At 32.3% G+C, this 18,922-nt stretch overlaps 1 protein-coding gene across 6 annotated transcripts in view; it reads left to right on the forward strand.

The window, feature by feature from the left end:
• Window positions 1-942: 942 nt before the first annotated feature.
• Window positions 943-18,922, forward strand: part of LOC129952611 (protein muscleblind) — a 269,585-nt gene continuing 251,605 nt past the window's right edge. For 2 of the 6 annotated variants that reach the window (XM_056065298.1, XM_056065312.1), the window contains exons 1-2: window positions 943-1,506; window positions 1,607-1,755. The gene's annotated coding sequence lies outside the window, so the exon portion shown is untranslated. The other 4 variants (XM_056065301.1, XM_056065302.1, XM_056065299.1 and 1 more) reach the window with 4 other exon arrangements.

Below are 18,922 nucleotides of genomic sequence, written 5' to 3' on the forward strand. Positions count from 1 at the left end.
CTTCCTTATGAAGTAACTACCTTTAACTTCGAAGATAAACCAAACCTGGATTACTTAACAAGCCAAGAAACTATCACTTCTGCTTCAAAATATCGGACTCCAAATTCATGGCGCTGAACCTTCAGCGTCGTCGTCGTTCAGTCCGTCTTCCTACATCTACATAAAAAAAAGATATCTTGATTAAGTTTAGTGGGGATGTCTGGCTTAAGAGAAAAGTCTACATGAAATACAATTTTCAACCCTTGTAAAAAAAAAAACCCGACCGTACTCTTCTTATGCGTTTATTTAAAAACATGTATTTCAGATGAATTTACTATAGAGAATATAGCATGGAAATAGAGATTTTCCTCTCTTAATAAAAACTACACACTGAGGTAAAGATATCTACTGCCTGTTCTCTGGCTCCTTCTCCCGTCCCAAGGGATGGTATAGCAATAGCACTGGTTGAATCTATAGGATGTTCAATATAACAGAACAAAGCAAGAGATTTGAAAACTGAGAACGAGCTAAAATACGAACAAAGTTCTCTGCAATTCTTAGTTTTCAAAAACAACAAACTGAGTCACTTATGACGGTGAGTGCATCTGTGCTCCAACTCCAATACATATGAACGCGTGGAACATTGCAATATAGCAAACCATTACCATCATCAACAAAGAGCTCCACTTGCAATTTCTCTGATGCTGTTAGCTTCAATCCGATTTGTGCATGGAATTTTTTTTGTCCGAAGGCAGATATAAAAATACGAAGGCCCCAAAGTTTGCTGTGGGCTTCGTCATCATCGGCTCCCTCGCCGTAACTCGTAGTTTAGTTCATGCTATTGTGTCATCCTTGGAAAGTTTAAAGCCAGGAAGCACACTGTACACTACCACAGAGAAAATACATACTCTTGTTTGGCATATTGTTAACAATTTTAGTCTACAAGCGACTACGTGTATGAAAGGTCGCGCTATTTCGCATCCCCGCAAAATAAATAATTTTTGCCGCTTTTATTGCTTTTAAATAAATTTCATAATAAATCCAATTAAAATCAAGAAAAAAATTGCGGAAAATTATTGTATTCACACGCACAGCTTTTTACGTGATTATTTTCGATTTTGTTTCGCGTATTGGTTTTATAACATAAACTCTTTACTACTTGATCTTCCATTACAATAAATAAACACAGTTTAATCTCAATCCGATAAAGTTTAGAATAAAATTAATCGCAACTAAAAATAATTTAAAGAGGTTATCCCAATGTATTTTATGATAATTTATGTTTTTTAGGTACACGTTACGCATTGTCTATGTTAAGTTACCTTTTTATGTTTCCAGGCTCATTATTTTTCAGTGTACCTTTGTTTTCTTTAGTTTCTTAAGCACTTGGTTACCATGTGTGAGTGAAATCATTTTCCTTCTTTCCTAATTTTAGTCATGTATGTTTATACAAAAAAGGAAATTCAAACAAAATAAGTGTAATATGCAAACATAAGTTGATTTACTCAGTCCATTCCGGTGAAAAGTGTAAAACAAAATTTCAGTTTCTTAAAAAATATAAAATATTATGCAATTTAATTTTCTTTAATACCCAATTATTAAAGTAACTGTTTTTATTTCTTTGAAGTTCCAAATTTTAGAGCAATTGTGAAAAATACATACGTAACAGAAAAAGTTTGACATGAAAAGTTTAAAACAATAATGTTATTGGAGGAACGCAACAATAGGGAAATATCAACGCTTTAAGGAATAATAGCAGACAGAGGATACACAAGTGTAAGTCTTAGTTCCAAAATTATTAACAGAAGAAAATGTGCTTTTTGTTATAAATTTGAAAAATAGGGATATTCACTAAAAGTTCTATTTGGGGATGAGTAGATGCAAATATTTCAAAACGAAAATAAAAGTTTCTTCTAATGCGACAATGACAACATTCAGATCAGTATTCGCTTAAATAAGGTTTGACACTTTCAATTGAGATCGAGAAATACTCGATAATTATAGAAAGAGAAATATGTTGGGATACTTTGCAACAAAACATCACTTGTAAAAACATTGTACATTGAACTCAAATCTATTAAGTAATTTTGGAGCTCAAATGAAATTTTTCCGTTTCATTTCATCAAAATCATATGGAGCACAATTTTTAAAAACAGTCAGACTAATAACTTAATTATAACTTTCCATAAGTGCATTTAAACATTTCAAATGATATTTAAGTATCCAACAAAAAAGTCATTTAAAGAACTTTGTATGTACAAATGTATGTAATAAAAATATTAAGTTTCATTTTTTTTCTGTGGAAACAATTCTGAGACGCTGCCAATTTCGTACCGCTCTTTGTAAATTTTTATTTGAAACATTATCGACCAAATGCTAACAACAATACTTTATAAAGGTAACATGAAAAAAGTTTAAAGTCAATATATTGGTTTTTACAAGTATATGAATGCAAAATCGAAATGTTTAATATTATTTTGTATAAGTTTTTATATCGTAAAGGTAATAATTGGATTTTTATTTTTTTACAAATGTTGATTTATTGTTTCTTATTATGCACATATTTGAGACGAAATACCAATTTTTAGTATAAATAGCTTTAGGTTTTTTTTTAAATGTTGATTAAAAATTAAATCAAAAATTAAAACTCTCGATTTGTGTTAGAAATGAAACCAAGAAGTTAAAATTCTTGATTTGCATGGCAGAAACCCCTTGAAGTCCGTATTAATTAAGTTTTACAGAAAATAATGTCTCAAATCAAATTAAAAACATTTATTTAAGCATTAATAAAACGATAGCGCATACTACGGCACCGATGTTGCTTAAACTTAGCCGTCTCAAAACATTATTATACAGTCTTAGATCAGGCGGATACAAATGTTGCATCTTTCGATGATTTATAATGCTCAACCACAGGAAATTTTGACTTTAATACTCCTTTTAAAAAAAATATATACTTTTAGAGCCTTGAAAACCTTAGAATTTTTTATAGAGACTTTACTTTTACGTATACAATGTGTTCGTTAGAGATTTCGGAATTTTTGTTAACAAACAATAAATTATAGCTGTGATTAATATTTCTCTCGAATACTATAATCGAATAAAGATCTTTTATTACACTTGATATTTTTATTCCAAAAACAGTTTTTATAAAATATGGTAACCTCAAAGAAATATGTTAAGAGAAAATAAAATGCACAACTGGGTTGGGCGAACCTGCTCATGTATCTAAGAATCTGTTTAAAAATATTTCCTGAGTTTTAAAATGTACCTGAAAAAAGTTTGTTCCAACAAATTTAAACGCCATTTAATTTTTCAAAATTTGTATTTGAAAACCCTTAGAGCGGTTTTCATTTCAAAAATGTTTTTGCGAAGCAGTTATTAAGAGCTTATTAGAATATTGAGAGAAGCCAAATTAAGACAAAAATTTTAGCGAAAATGAAAAAAATATCGGTTTGTTTTTGAGAAAATTCCAATTTTCGATTATCGACCAAAAAATTTTTAAATGGGCTACCGTTGTTTTTCACTTCAATTAATAACCTGAAATATGGAAAATGAATTGATAACAGCGAATTATTAACTCGGTCCAACTTTTGCAATCTATATACCTACAAATAATAAGCTTTGATGATTCCCACATGTATCTTGTAGCAAATTAAAAGAACTCAAAAAATAATGCAACCCAGATTGAAGGTTGCGATTTTTTGTTTAGGAAATAAGGTAAGGTGTTATTTTTCGTCATATAAAATTATTCTGAAAGTAGTAACATTGCATTCCTGAAATATTTGACGTGACATTGTTATCAGTTTTTTATTTATAAAAATCTCTGGTTGTTTTTTTTTTAATTCATATAATATATTATAACATATTATGTGTTTGACGTATGAAATAAAAGTTAATTGAAGTCGATAGAATAGTTGTAAGATAGATAGATTTGTAAAATAAGAATGGAAAATTGTTAACATTCTCGCTAAGGAATCTGAGAAAGAAAGTTTTTCTTAAGTAGAAGTTAATGGCAAATTGCAATTCTACTTATCATAAATCCTTCTTATATGCCAATCGGATCATATTTCTTTACCAAGTTTGTACAAATTTAATATTTTTGCTAGTCAAGTAAGTAATAAAGAATTCTTTTCGCGAGGTAGATAATAACAATTCAAGTTTATTTGACAATATTACTGTGGATGTATAGAGTCAACTGGTTATTGAAAGGGTAAATTTTGGTGTCTTACCTGCAGTTTAAAATGGGCTGAATTATTAAAAAGAGTAAAAAGAGTTTAAAGATTTTTGATATCTCAAAATTAACCTATTCCAATTGTTCCAAAAATTTGTTACTACAATACTTTCTAAAAAAAATAACTGTTTTTTCAAAAAAGAACAGTTTGGTTTTAGAGAAGTAAAATTCACTAAAACCATCATTTTAAAAGTATTAAGTGAAAAAAGGATAATTTTAATGTAAATAATAATTCTATAGCTTCAAAGCAATCGATGTGGTCAACCACAATATTCTCTTGGACTAATTATACAAAGCTGTTATATGTACATGAATGCTTTCTTTCATATCTTCAATGTGTTAGAATCGTTTCTTATTGTCTTTGTACTTAGTGTCATTAGAATTGATTTTGTGATAGCTTTTATTCTTAACAGATTGGTTATGAAGTGTAATGCATATTAACTCATTGTTCGTTGATGTCATCACTTTTACGTCCCCACATTATAATCAACTTGAATCAACAGTTATAAGTTATGGTTAGCCAGTGCCTATATTAGTTATTTATAGTTAAAAACTACATTAATTTGTTTGTAACTAAAGAAGTTCTTGCCCTGATGATTTTGAGGTTATTTTTCACTCTATAACTTGTTCAGCAGTTATATACCCGTGGCGTAATAGTTGATGTGTAAGACTTAAGATTAAGGAGAACTACAGGTTGTCAGTTAGCAAGTACTGATACCGCAAGATCCTGTCAGTTAATTCCAGTGAAACACCCAAACGGAACGAAGTCCCTCGTTAGTTATGAAGATTAAGCTTTAGCTCATCTTCAACTCAACAAAAAGCAAAAAATCAGCACGTGTCGATGGTATATCCAACTTTATACTAATAAAGGGTGATTTCTTTCAGGTTAGGATTTTCATGCATTAGTATTTGACAGATCACGCGGGATTTCAGACATGGTGTCAAAGAAAAAGATGCTCAGTATGCTTTGACATTTTATCATGAATAGACTTACTAACGAGCAACGCTTGCGGGATTTCAGACATGGTGTCAAAGAAAAAGATGCTCAGTATGCTTTGACATTTTATCATGAATAGACTTACTAATTACTTACTATTACTTATTACCAAAATCAGTGTTCGGTTTGAAATGTGTTTCGCGCTTTACGTCCGATTTATGGTCTACATAATCGACCAAGTGAGCAAACAATTAATGCGATTGTGACCAAGTTTCGCACTCAGTTTACTTTATTGGACATTAAACCAACCACATGAATGCGTACAGTGCGTAGAGAAGAGAATATTGCGTCTGTTTCTGAGAGTGTTGCTGAAGACCGTGAAATGTCGATTCGTCGCCGTTCGCAGCAATTGGGTTTGCGTTATTCGACCACATGGAAGATTTTACGCAAAGATCTTGGTGTAAAACCGTATAAAATACAGCTCGTGCAAGAACTGAAGCCGAACGATCTGCCACAACGTCGAATTTTCAATGAATGGGCCCTAGAAAAGTTGGCAGAAAATCCGCTTTTTTATCGACAAATTTTGTTCAGCGATGAGGCTCATTTCTGGTTGAATGGCTACGTAAATAAGCAAAATTGCCGCATTTGGAGTGAAAGCAACCAGAAGCCGTTCAAGAACTGCCCATGCATCTCGAAAAATGCACTGTTTGGTGTGGTTTGTACGCTGGTGGAATCATTGGACCGTATTTTTTCAAAGATGCTGTTGGACGCAACGTTACGGTGAATGGCGATCGCTATCGTTCAATGCTAACAAACTTTTTGTTGCCAAAAATGGAAGAACTGAACTTGGTTGACATGTGGTTTCAACAAGATGGCGCTACATGCCACACAGCTCGCGATTCTATGGCCATTTTGAGGGAAAACTTCGGAGAACAATTCATCTCAAGGAATGGACCGGTAAGTTGGCCACCAAGACCATGCGATTTGACGCCTTTAGACTATTTTTTGTGGGGCTACGTCAAGTCTTAAGTCTACACAAATAAGCCAGCAACTATTCCAGCTTTGAAAGACAACATTTCCGAAGAAATTCGGGGTATTCCGGCTGAAATGTTTGAAAAAGTTACCCAAAATTGGACTTTCTGAATGGACCACCTAAGACGCAGCCGCGGTCAACATTTAAATGAAATTATCTTCAAAAATCAAATGTCATGGACCAATCTAACGTTTCAAATAAAGAATCGATGAGATTTTGCAAATTTTATGCGTTTTTTTTTAAATAGTTTTCAAGCTCTTAAAAAATCACCGTTTACATTTACCGATGGAGGCAATTGACATTTATACAACACTTTTCAATAATGCGCTTTATCCATTGCATTCGAAGAACGCTGTGGTTCATCCTCTCCCGAAAAAGGGAAAGGACGACTCCAACCCGTCAAATCTTCGGTCGATAAGTCTTCTTACGAGCATCAGCAAAGTTTTCGAGAAGATCATCAATGGGGCTTTGACTAAGTGGGCTGCAGACAACAAAATAATTTCGGATAAACAGTTTGGGTACAAGGCGGATCATGACGAAATTCATGCTGGGTCAAAACTAGAGTCTGTTATCCAATATAATAAAACAAAACAACAATGCACACGTGCTGTTCTGGTTGATTTGGAAAATGCTTTTGGCACCGTATGGTTAGATAGTCTAAAACTGAGCAGGCTTGGCATAAGCAAACCATTGATGTATGTACTCTATTATATGCTTAGCGGTGGAACATTTCTAATTAAAAATAGTCTTCAACAGGGAGCGGTGAATTCGTTGATTCTTTTCAGATGTTATTAGAATTCTCTTGCAGCGTAATTTCGATAAAATTCAGCGATATTGCGACTACTGAAAACTGAAAATAAATATCCAGAATTCGGAGACAATTCTGTTTCGGACTGCGTTGGCTAGGGACACAAGGAATACGTGCAAAAATTGGCGCAAGATGGTCATCGTTGATGTTCACGGGTACCTCGATATCTGGTTAGATTAGTATTTTTATTGCAACAGACATATAAATGCTGCTCTGACCAGGGCCAAAGGAGCCTTTACTCTGAAGAAACGGCTGTTTTAGCAGTCGGATTGATCGTAGAGTGAGGGTAATTTGCTACATGGCTCTCATGCGGCTGATGATCGTTTATGGTTGTCCTATGTGGCTCAACGTTGCTCCTTCCCAAGTGGATAAGTTTTGGATGTTCGAGCGGCATTACTATTCCAACGAGGTCCTATATACAACGGGTCTCGAATCAACAGGATTGGCAATTTAGTTATAAAAATCGTTCGAGGTCACATCGCAAGAGCTATGTCTTCGACCAACAATTTAATTTTCGTGGCGTTCTATCCGAAGGAAGAGTATTTTAAAAGTGCACGCTTGAGCGGCTTCATTCCACCAGAAGCATTCCTCGCTTAGGTAGATGCGGTCTGATACAGGATAGATTAGCAGTTCCGCTAATCTACCACGTCAGACGACGAACCGTGGATAGGCGCCTCCTATACAATGGGGACGTTATGTCACAAAGCGGAGCAGAGCTCCTTCGGTTCAGTAGGGCGTGCATACTTGTTTTATAGTAGTATAGGTTTAGTGTAAGTAGAAAAGGCATGTGGGTGCGGTGGCGTAGTGCGTAGTGCACTAGCTCCTCACACGCTAGATCGCTTGTTCAAGCCCAGCTCGGGCAAAAGTTCTTCAAAAATTAAATTGAACAAAAAGCGATTAAGCACCACTAAAGGAGTCTGATGATCGGGTTGGCCCCCGTGAAATAGCTATAACTCCAGCCTATGAACTTGGTGGTAGCACACACAAGTTGTTGTTGTTTCATTCTTATATTCAATAATTATAAATTCGGCAAGCAGCTGCCTTAAAACTGTGAGTATAAAATTTCATACAAAAACCTCCTTAAAATTGTAAAAATTAAAAAATCTTGACCCGTGTCAACTCTTTCGCCCCATCTCCCTCCTCATACGAATCCAATCGAAATCGTTGGCTTATGAAAAAGAGAGGAGATAATAGAAAGAAACTGAATAAAACAACAACAATTACTTGTGTGTGCTTAGAAAAATGCTAATCGGTTCAGTATAGTACGATAGAACGAAAAAACCTGTAATTGGCTTACAACTTTCATGTGGGTGCGGTGGCGTAGTGCGTAGTGCACTAGCTCCTCACACGCTAGATCGCTTGTTCAAGCCCAGCTCGGGCAAAAGTTCTTCAAAAATTAAATTGAACAAAAAGCGATTAAGCACCACTAAAGGAGTCTGATGATCGGGTTGGCCCCCGTGAAATAGCTATAACTCCAGCCTATGAACTTGGTGGTAGCACACACAAGTTGTTGTTGTTTCATTCTTATATTCAATAATTATAAATTCGGCAAGCAGCTGCCTTAAAACTGTGAGTATAAAATTTCATACAAAAACCTCCTTAAAATTGTAAAAATTAAAAAATCTTGACCCGTGTCAACTCTTTCGCCCCATCTCCCTCCTCATACGAATCCAATCGAAATCGTTGGCTTATGAAAAAGAGAGGAGATAATAGAAAGAAACTGAATAAAACAACAACAATTACTTGTGTGTGCTTAGAAAAATGCTAATCGGTTCAGTATAGTACGATAGAACGAAAAAACCTGTAATTGGCTTACAACTTTCATGTGGGTGCGGTGGCGTAGTGCGTAGTGCACTAGCTCCTCACACGCTAGATCGCTTGTTCAAGCCCAGCTCGGGCAAAAGTTCTTCAAAAATTAAATTGAACAAAAAGCGATTAAGCACCACTAAAGGAGTCTGATGATCGGGTTGGCCCCCGTGAAATAGCTATAACTCCAGCCTATGAACTTGGTGGTAGCACACACAAGTTGTTGTTGTTTCATTCTTATATTCAATAATTATAAATTCGGCAAGCAGCTGCCTTAAAACTGTGAGTATAAAATTTCATACAAAAAACTCCTTAAAAAAAAAAAAAAAAACAAAAATAATTCCAAAAAAAAACATGAAAAAAGAGAGAAAAAAAAGATAACAAATAAATGTTAGATAGTTATATTTTCTGCTGTGGTTGCTCTAATTTTAAGGTATATAGGTAGAATAGGTAGTTTAAGTTAGTTTTAAGTTAAATATTAAGAACCTTATTTCAAGAAGTTTTTAAGTAAAACTAAAAATAATATATTGACATTTTTTTTTAAATTTTCTAATAAAAAAAAAACAAATAAAATTTAATTGAAGAAAATCGATGTTAGGGCGGAAAGGTATAAGTATTCAACGCTATCACAGAGTCCCTCGTAGCGAGTCCCCGAAAATTGTGTTACGCCTCGAATATGAATACACTTACATTATAAGCCCCGAACAAATTCAAAAAAGCATTGCCACACAGAAATACTAATTTCGGAGTGTTAAATCAGCTGATTTGCGTCAAAATAAGAAAATTAAATAAAAGTTCGTTTTTCATCTTTCGTTTTGTTCTTCTTTTTATTTGTTTTTGTCTTTAAAAATTGAAAGCATTGTCGTTGCAATCCTTGCAATAAATGAAGAAAATACAAGAAGACTGGATGAATCATATGATTGACGCGAAGTGGTTGGAAGACGGCGTGGAACATTTTTCACATCAACTACGTCTGATGACATCGAAACATCGGCAGTTAGTTCTCTTCACAAGGTTCATTTGATTCTAAAGGCTTCCTACCTGTAGCTTTGCATTCTTTTTTGTTCTCAACCATTTTCCTCTTGATGTATGCCTTCCAATCTAACCACGCTTAAGAATTAAATTAAATTATAAAAAAGTTTGGACTAATTTATTCAATTTACTTTTTTCCAGCTGGAGGTGTCCTTAGAAGGTGGGCCTCTTATACTCTATTTTTACTGCTTCCCAAAACGAATTCACTTCCTCCTTAGGGATTTTTGAAAATCCTTAAGCGATTTCAAGTTTTTCTTGAAGCATTTCATAAAGCCTTTCGAATTGAATTTTATTTGTGATACCTCTATTTTCCCTTCAAATAAAAAATAAAAAAAAACATAGGTAAACACTTTCACATTAAAACAATAGTAAAACTTACATGATTCTTTTCATATACTTTATTTTTATTTAATTTATCTTCGCAACCTTAATATTTTTTGTTCGTTTTCAAAACTCCGATCAAAATAACTTTTCGTAGAAAAAACTGCCAGACTTCCTATTCATTCGGGGCTAGTGATACCAATTTTCACGAACTTTGAATTTTTAGTACGACGGAACCAATGATACATTTATTCGGGGTTCGTACTACGAATCTATTACTACGGGGCCTGTGATAAGGCTGATTAAGTATTATAGTTTAACTTAGAGTGTTCGTATGGGAGCAGTAAGTTAGTTGTAAGTCATGGTTAATTATAGCTAAGATAGTTTTAAGAATAAATAAAAAAAAATAATTTAAAAAAAAAAGTTTGTAAGACTGTCAGGCCAGAGGTCTTGGGTTTAATCTCTGTCTGTGTCATCTAAAGCTTTTTGCCACGGGTGCTGAATTGACAAATCATCGAAGAGTAATTCTTGTCAAGAAAAGTGCTTTCTTAAATTTTCCGTTTGGATTCGTCTTGGCACAATAGGTCCCCTTCACCACTGGAAACATTTTACTATAGTACGAAGTAATGGTTAAAAGTTGAGTGCTGTGCGACCTAGTTAATTTTTTATTTATTTAACTTGCCCAGCTATGTCATTATCTGGCCGAATGTTTAGAGACCAATCTGTTTCTGAGTATTCAATTTGTAATGTAAAATATTTTTAGATTGAAAATTTTAAGTATCAAGAAGTTCTTCTTGATAAAAACTTAAATTATAAACCACATGTTGATGAAGTTAAAAACTATTTGCTAAATTTTATTAAAACCACACTGCTCAAATCTTAAATAGGATTCTTCTTTTGATGAAAAAGCACACCCTAATTTACAATATACCGTCCCACGCTGTAGCGGCAACTAAATCAATAGGTAGAGGAATAAGAAGAGAAACACAATACCCCTTGTTCTCGAAAAATTAAAGAATTGGCTATTTAGATTTTAGAAAAAAATATTTGTTTGGCTTTTTTAATTTATTCTGCTTTTAAATAAGTGTTCTTCATTACTTTTTTTTTGTGATTTGTCCATTATTTTATTGAATATTCAGGTTTTACATCTTAGAAACAAACAAAAAACTAGTAAAACGTTCCACCAAACGCAAATTATTAACAAAGAAATGATTGAATTGAACATTTTCCCCTTTGCAAAATATGTTTTCCAAAGTGCAAAATCTTTTCTGAAAATTTTGTTTTATTTGCAAAGTATTTGTTCTTTCTTTTTCACTTTTCTGTTTCAGCTTTTCAGTAATATTCCAAGAGAATTTTTTTCATTTACAAATAGGTGTTATTGTTGGAAAATTGAGTAAGGCTTTTACAAAAATATGTGACCGTTTTGAAAATGACCGTTTTGAAAATAACAAGACAATGGCCAAATGCAATTTTTTTTATTTTGACGAATTTAACAGGGAACATGACTTTTCAGGGTCATCTCAAGTTTAAAAAATCTCTGCTTTTGTAAAGGTATTTTCATCCACTGACATCGTAGCCATCCTTCAATGGAATTTGACAGTTAATAGCAAGTTAATTGAAAAGCTGCGCTGTAAATAAAACGAAGAAGTTAAAAATTTGACCAAAGAATAGTGAAATAAAAATTAATTTCGACTCCGAAAACAGTTATTAGACAAAGAGAATTTTCGATTAACGAAAAGTACCATCGAATTTTTGTTGTTTAAAATAAACTGCAATTCAATAGCCAAAAAAAGTCCTTTGTAAAAACCTTCAAATGAGTTTAGAAACATATTCAAGAACATTGTTTAAAATGTTATTAATTATACATATGTAAATGTAAAATTACTTCCATTTATTAAGGTCAACAAATTATGTATATCCGTTGATAATAAATAAATAAATAAGTTACACAAAAAAAATTACAACTTTTATGCAATCTACATTGGGCTGGGATCCAATATCACGGTATTGATGCAATTGATTGATTGATGCACGCAATAAGTAAATTAACCATCTGCAGAGTAGTTCATCGAGTGATTGTCATTCTCACCAACACCATTTCCTGGGCAGAAAATAGTTTAAACATAGCTTCGCAATTTTTTTCTCAAGAAGAATTTTCTTATGTAGCTGGCCTGTGTTGACGATACCATGACATATATTGATGCACCAATTTTTTCAATGCATATTTGATCTTAATATACACAATATAATATAACTTTTTAAAACACGAATTAATTGCAAAGTTGTATTTTAAATTGGTGAAAACCTTTTACTTTTCACTTTTCAAATAAAGTTTCACTTTGAAAAGTCTTTTCATTTTGCAGGATATTATTATTTTGCAAAGTGAAAAATGAAAAGAGTTTGGTGAAGTAGGCCCTAGGTCACGAAGTTGCTAAGAAATGATACACATTACTTTAAATAATTTCAATGTCATAGCTTTGCACCAATTGATGAACATACAAAACCCATTTCCTAGAGGAGATGATAAAATAAAAGGTTACAAAATCATAGACATTTACAAAATGATCTAAGTTGATTTTTATAAAGAAGTAGAAATGTCGAATATTCCAAATGATTCTGCTTGTTTGAAACGTAAGATTGATGACATCGATTCCGAAGATAATCCCTTGACAAAAAAACTTGCTACAAACTCTACTCAACCAGAATCCTCATCTTTATCGACCCCGCTAAATGAATTTGTACAGCAGATAACATCCAAAGAAACAGTGTTCTCAACAACCTATGCCAACACCGACTGAATTTCCTTTAACAGACGCTCTTACATCATCGCGATCATCATGCCCTCTTCTTTATTCATATCAAAACTCCTTTAACTAATGCTCTTTACATTAAGAATTATATATATTATTATATTAGTTTCTCGACAACCATGAAAGTAGAGAAACCGATCCACCGCAAATATTCGAAATATGTATCTTTCAAACTAAGAATGCCCGACTCTATATTTGGGCTTCTCAACTCCGTTTTTATGTGGCCTAATGGTATAATAGTCCACGAATTGGATAATAATCAAATCAGCACAAGAATATCATCTTCTAACCATTTTCGATTTCGATGTAGCTAGCTTCAAAAAATATTAATCTATTATCAAAATGTCAACGGACTATGGACAAAGATCAATAAGGTCTACAAAAATATAACCATTCTATCACACAACATAGTCATTTTGACTGAAACTTGCCTAAACAATACATTCTTGGATACGGAACGTCCATTTTCTGGACGATTAATTAGTGTTCATATAAAGGGGTGAAATTTTACGGAAGTTATTTTTTTGGCCATTCCAAAAAATTAAAAAAAAAAAACACTAATACATATTTATAAATATTTTTTTATTTTGTTTCGGCAAAAAGACTGAATTATTCATCTTTAATAATTTTAAGGATATTTAATTTAAAAAAATACATGTATTCTTCACGTGACTCCCTGTTTAGAAAAATGTTATGCATCTTTGGAATTTGTTTAGAAGTGCTATTGATTTGTTTTCAAGCTTCTCTTTTTACGCGCTTAACGAGCAAACTGGATACTTAAAACAAATCTATTAAATGATATTAAAAGAAGATGACAAGACAGGCTTAACAAACTATAGACCCATTGTAAAACTTTCTATTATACTTAACTTATTCAACAAGTTCTTTGTAGGGGCGTAATATTTTCTAAGAAAAACCTTTTCTCTAGAGAGAAATAAGTCAACTCAACTCTTAATCCAATGAGCATTCTATATAATCTCAACTCTTCATTGATCGAATCAAATCTACCTAAATAATAAACATATGTTTATTTATTTATCTTAGTTAGCTCATGTTTCATATAAGTTATGATTTGTATTTTGTGCGTGTTATTTTTATTACAAACAACTAACACATGCACTAATAATAAGTTTTTGATCGTGGAATAAGCTAACTACTTTCTAGGATTTCTGAAGTGTAAGGGAAATGCATGTCATCTTTATTAATTTTACTAACGATTTTATTATATTGTGTAAGTGCGATGGTTCTATTTTATAAAATATTTAAAAAAATATAACAAAAATGCATGTGTACATTATATTTACGATTAAGCAGATATATTTGATTAGATCTATACACAATTTATCATCTATAGTATTACACATTTGATATAGAAAGCAACGATTTCTTCAATTAAATTCAATCATTAACAGAATGTCAAATAATTTGATCTTTTTGAATTCTAAGATGGTACTTTTGTCGCTGCAATAAATTCTTGTTTGAAATAAGTCTACAAATTCAAATTATATAGATTCCTAGTGACTAATTAAATAAAGCTTTCAGTTGTTTTATATTCGTAGATAAAAATGCATTTATGTATAACTATGCATGGTCGACAACATTTTTTAAATTGTGTTATGGCTTAACAACAATATAAAATACAATCGCAGATTTTTTAAACATTATTTTATTAACAAATAAGATGTTTTCTTAAAATAAAAAAAAAAACATTTAGAATAGAACGAATATAAATATTTAATATTTTTGCAGGTATAAAAAATAAAACTTAAAATTGTCTACGACTCAGTCATTCTGACAGTTTCGATCGACCCAATCGAGAAACTTCAATTTTTGAATATCAATTGAGAAGTAAAAATTGAACATAAGAGAACATTTTAGTCTTCTTAAGTGATATTACCTTCCTGAACTAGAATTTGAACAATTAGAATTACGCGAATCATGAACAAACACATACGCGAGGCTTCAATTATACTTGATTTAAATACCTGTGCATCATCGTTTAGCTCATACCACTGAAATATCGCTGCAGTAAGTGAAAGAGTTGCCGAAGAGCCGAATGTGTCTATTTTTTATCGTTCTCAGGACTGTCTTACGGCACATTATGGCGTATTTGGCATTTGGATCTACACCTACATTCATATAAAGTCCAGCTCACACAGCAACTGAAGCCAGGTGACCATTCACAACGTGCGTTCGTAGATACTTCGAATGTGGACGGTGATTTTTCGACGGTGCCACATGCCACACAACTCGAGCGAATATGGCTTTATTGTAAGAGACATTTCCCGGCCGCTTAATTTCTAGTCTTGGTGATATCAACTGGCCACCAAGATCATGCGATTTGACACCGTTGGACTATTTTTTTTACACGAAAGACCGTGCTTAGCAGATAAACTTTTTACTCTTGAGCACTTACAAAACCGCCTAATATGTGTCAAAATGTGGTCAAAAATTGTCTCAAAAGAATCAATGCTTGCAACAATTCGCGTGGTGGGCATTTAAATGATGTAGGGTTTCAGACATAATGTCAACGTTCAAACGTTATAATAAAAAGAAATTTTATGAACAAAATATGTTATGTGTGTTTTATTTACCTTTACTTTTGAAACCGCAAAATGGATAACCATATAGTTATGAATAAACTTCTTTTTAGTTCTAGCTGTTGTGCAAATATTTTATATCATAAGTCTCCTTATAAAAACTTTGGTTTCGAATTATATTCATTCATGAATCAATACCACCAGAAGCTTCTATTCGTAATATTGAAGTCTTATAGAAAATGTTGCGTAATACTCATATTTATTCTGAAATGGTTTCTACATCCCATCCGTGATGGAAGTAATAGAGTTTTAAATGGCATATTCAACTTCAATTCAAAATTTTGACCTATCAGTTATGAACAACACGAACCTCGATCACTTATAACATTTATACGATGTGAACTAATATGCTCAAAATACTTATGTATGTACTTATAGGTACTTTTTTAATTCTTGCACATGTTTGACATGTTTTTTAAGACGTTCTACAATGATAAGAAAATGTTTTTGTCTTTAAAATAAAGGATATAAATGGGTAAATATTCTATTTTTTTTCAAAAATAGTCGAAGATACGATTCAAGGAATGTGTAAAATGGGCTACAAAACTTATTTTTCTAATAGCAGTTTACAATTTTATCCAAGTTTTGAATTATTTGCAATTGCATGTGGATACCATATGGATTAATTGCTCAAATCATCTCCCAGGAGATTTTAAAAGTTTGGACGCAAACAAAAGCGTTATACGACTTACAGCATCACCATGACCAATTGTATAAAATTAAATGACCGCTTCCATGTTGAATTTCCATCATAGCTAATACTTTTTTGGTTTAAGGCTGTTGTTATAAATCTAAATGAAATATCTCCACACTATTATGTATGAAATATAATATGTATATAATTGCTAACGAATGCATGTAATTCAAAACTGTGGAATCGATATTCGGAAGAAGTCGTAAGTTGTAAAATAAGCTCCTGGTGAAATTTGCTATCACCTATTTTAGGATTTGATATACATTTTTGTTTGTACATTTCCAATTTGTCAATTTTTAGGACCTTTTTTGTTTCAAATGACAGAATATCCCAAAAAATCTCATTTCATTGTAACAAAATCAAAAAGTTATGTTTTTGTGCTCTAAAAGCTCGTTAAGTACTGTTAAGCGTTATGCAATAGTTTAGGTATTTTATGTCATTCAAAAATACAAGGAAAAATGCTGGCACTTTTTTCAAACTAAAGTGCATTCACAAAGTACGTCTGTATAATGTTGTAAAATATAATATTTCCTCCAATCGCTCCATTAGAGGTAATGTACGACTATCTCACACCAAATTAGTTTGAAGCCATAATCTCAAATTTTTGAAAAGATATTTGAGTCGAAAATCAATTTTACCAACTTTGTGTAATATTTTTTTGTAGGTTTTATTTTTTATAAAATAACTGTCCATTAGATTTTAATCAAAATTTTACCAGATTTTGAAAGCGTTATTTATCGTTGCTTGATTTTTTTTTCGATGTGACAAACATTTTTTTTCCAGTTTTTTTGATTTATAAAAAAACTTTAATTATAATTTTTTCCAAAAATATATTTTTTGGTGTCGCCTAACAATATATAAGATAAAATTTTATTCAAATCTCTAGCGTTATTGGTTCGTTAGATATTTAGGGCTAACTGAAATTTGCATCTTCTTTAAATTGCTATGGTAAAACAACCCAAGCAATGTTTTTGAGAGTCCTTTCTGCATTATTGTCTCTATAACAAAAACGTCGCCAAGTACGGACGTACAGACGTACGTATTTCGGCTCTAGGGCCTTGAAACGTCGAGAAATTTCAAAATGTTCAATTCGGCAAATCGGACCGATTGTAATAACTTCCTATGGGAAGTTAAAAATGTGTGATACAAAATGATCAATACTTAGTAAATGATTGGTACTTAACATATACAAATAACAACTAATTAAAGAGTCAGATTTCTTATTTTTGAAGGAACTATATAACAATTAAACTATATCAATAAGATAAATTCCATCAACATGATTTATTCAGTTCTAAAAGCCAGAAAGAAACTACAACCCTTCAACTACTACACATGAAAGAGAAAAATCGTGCACTTTCTAGGAACAGGCCCAATTTCTCAAAAAAATCGGTGAAATATAGTTGGGAACAATTTATTTTTTGCAGAATAAGTTATTCAAATTAAATTGGAGGAAAAGATAACTTATAGGAATTGAAATCTCATAAGCTTCATTTGATATGTGGTTGGTGATAATTTTCAGGTGAAATGTTTCCCCTACGACAGTTTTTTTTTATTAAACATGGATCTCGGATAAGGACGGCTTTGTCTTAATTTTGATCAGTTGAAACACTGCATTTTAGAATAATGTATGGTATTGCCTTACCCATATCTTTGTGTTGATTATGGATTATTAAAATATATTATTACTGAAGGGTATAGATATAGAATGCAGCAAATTCTTACAACAGTAGTTTTAAGAAAAATTCAAGTTTCCTCTTATGCTCACAAGTTAAATGTGAGCTTTAGAAAACGGCATAGAATCCATATCTGTAAAATATATTTGATATTTGAGATATGCACTAAACACAAATTTTAAGTAAAGGAGAATAACTTAGGTATTTTTAATTTTATTTTTGTGTGAATAGAAAATATACCATCGGGTGTTAAGTTGAACGTAATTTTAAGTATATAAAATCAAATGGGGTGGCGCAACAGTCCGTTGTGAACCAGGGCCTAGTGACTTACAATTCTTAACCATTCCTGTGTGCGAGTACTGTGGTCAGGAATGGAAGGGACCTACAATTTAAGGCCGAATCCGAACGGCTAGTTCGAGAAAGCACTTTTTCATGACAAGAATTACTCTTGAAGGATTTGTCAATTCCTCGCAAGAGGCAGTACCCGCGAAAATTATTTTTTTTAAATTAAGGTGGCACAGGCAGGGTTTGAACCCTAGACCCCTTGCATGACAGTCCATCGCACTAGAAATCATGCCACGGTTACTACTAATTTTAAGTATATACAATGATTAATAAATAGTTGAAGTACGAGTTGTCATATAAAGTGGAACACTAGTTTAAGACTTTAACATTGCATGCACTGCTCTGTGTAATAATTTTGTAGCCCTTTTTCTAAGATTGGGATTGGGTTTTCTATAAATTAGCCATATATGTACATATGTATAGCGTGTAGTGTATGTATGGTTGTATAGTTCATGAATACTTACACACAAATTATCACACACATGAGCAGCCTATAAAAGATGAAAGTGAGCAGTATACCAATTGACCTTTAAGTTCGACAACAAAGGAAAAAAGCACTAATTATATTTTCAGTATAAAAGCATAACTTACTCGTACATGAAATATGCGTCATTCAATGAAGAACTCAACTGAGGTTATGATATGTG

This window comes from Eupeodes corollae, chromosome 3 (assembly GCF_945859685.1).
Source record: "Eupeodes corollae chromosome 3, idEupCoro1.1, whole genome shotgun sequence".
Classification (NCBI taxonomy): Eukaryota; Metazoa; Arthropoda; class Insecta; order Diptera; family Syrphidae; genus Eupeodes; species Eupeodes corollae.